This window comes from Austrofundulus limnaeus, unplaced genomic scaffold (genome assembly GCF_001266775.1).
Source record: "Austrofundulus limnaeus strain Quisiro unplaced genomic scaffold, Austrofundulus_limnaeus-1.0 Scaffold754, whole genome shotgun sequence".
NCBI lineage: Eukaryota > Metazoa > Chordata > Actinopteri > Cyprinodontiformes > Rivulidae > Austrofundulus > Austrofundulus limnaeus.
In genome coordinates this window covers 121,837-123,834 of record NW_013953156.1, presented here as the reverse complement: position 1 = coordinate 123,834, position 1,998 = coordinate 121,837, and positions in this window count along the sequence as shown.

Here is a 1,998-nt window from a genome sequence, read left to right as displayed (position 1 = left end):
GGGTTGATGATCTTATCCACTGGAAATGGACCGATGAATCTTGGGTGCTAGTTTCCTGGGGAAATCTTTCAGATTAATGTCACGTGTAGAAAGCCATACCTCTTGCCCCACCTTGTAAGATGGGGCGGATGAATGGTGTCGATCAGCAAATCGCTTGTTTTGTTGTGACGTCCTGAGTAATGCCCTCTGTGTTTGGTTCCAGATCCTGTGGCAACGGCGGATGTGATGCTGTACAGAAGGAACCAAAACTTCGATCTCTTCTCTGGGGAACAAAGGAGGGTTATAGCCAAGAGATGCTTCAAATGGAGAAAAACCGGTAGCAGATGAGGTATGACAGTTATGGGAGTATTCTACCCAAGGTAGGTATGTGCACCAGGAGGAAGGGTTGTTGTTGATGACGCATCTCAGTGTGGACTCCAACTCTTGATTGCACCTCTCGGACTGCCCATTGGATTGTGGGTGGTAACCAGAAGTGAGGCTGACTGTAGCACCCAATGCAGAACAAAAAGCTTTCCACACCTGAGAGATAAACTGGGGTCCACGGTCGGAGACAATATCAGASGGGATGCCATGAAGGCGAAAAACATTCTTAACCAAGAGTTGYGCAGTTTCCAGGGCTGTGGGTAGTTTCACCAATGGGACAAAATGAGCAGCTTTAGAAAATCTGTCAACAATAGTGAGGATGACCGTGTTACCTTCAGATGGAGGTAGACCCGTAACAAAATCCAYGGCGATATGGGACCAAGGGCGGGCAGGGATGGGCAGTGGACGTAAGAGACCGGCAGGTTGTTGGTTGCTGCTTTTATTAGTAGCACAGACAGTACAGGCAGTTACGAACTCTTTGATATCTTGATTCATGGATGACCACCAGAAGTATCTTTTAGCAAAACTAATCATGCGGGAGATGCCAGGGTGACAAGTAAAGCGATGATTGTGAATCCAGTCCAATACTTTACCAATAATAGCTTTGGGTACATATCTCGTACCAGGAGGTCCAGTTCCGGGATCRGGATCTGATTGCTGAGCCAGGCGAATGGTATTCTCAATGTCCCAAGTGAGAGTCCCCACGAAACAGGTGTTGGGTAGGATGGTGGCTTCTTTTTCAGGAGAGTCTGTAGGAGAGAAGAGTCTGGAAAGAGCATCTGATTTAACGTTTTTAGGTCCCGAGATGTAAGTAATAGTGAAGTTGAACCTGGTGAAAAATAGAGACCAACGGGCTTGTCTTGGATTTAATCGTTTTGCATTTTGGAGATAGGCTAAATTCTTGTGGTCAGTCATGATGATGAAAGGTGTTTCTGTACCTTCAAGCCAGTGTCTCCACTCCTCGAGAGCTAGTTTTATGGCCAGTAATTCCCGGTTCCCCACATCGTAGTTGACCTCAGCAGGTGATAGTCGTCGAGAAAAAAAAGGCACACGGATGTAATTTGTTACTGGTTTCAGATCTTTGTGAGAGCACTGCCCCTACTCCGAGATCTGAGGCATCAACTTCAACGAAGAATTGTTTTCTGGGATCAGGGTGACAAAGGATGGGAGCCTGCGAGAAACGAGCCTTTAACTCACCGAATGCGCTATCAGCCTCAGGAGTCCATGTGAAAGTTCGTAAAGTTGATGTGAGTTGGGTGAGAGGAGCAGCGATTCTGCTGTAGTCCCTGATGAACCGTCTGTAGAAATTGGCAAACCCCAAGAATCGTTGTAGCTGTCTGCGATCCTTAGGGATTGGCCACTCGGTTACTGCTTTGACTTTTTCGGGGTCGGTACGGAACTGGCCCCTCTCCAGGATGAAGCCTAGAAATGAAACTGAGGACACGTTGAACTCACACTTTTCGGCTTTTACAAAAAGTTGGTTCTCATACAGGCGCTGGAGAACTGCTTTAACATGTTGTTTGTGTTGTTCTTGATTGTGGGAGAAAATGAGGATATCATCAAGATAGACAAATACAAAGTCATTGAGAAAGTCTCTTAGCACGTCATTAATCAGAGCCTGAAAAACTGCAGGGG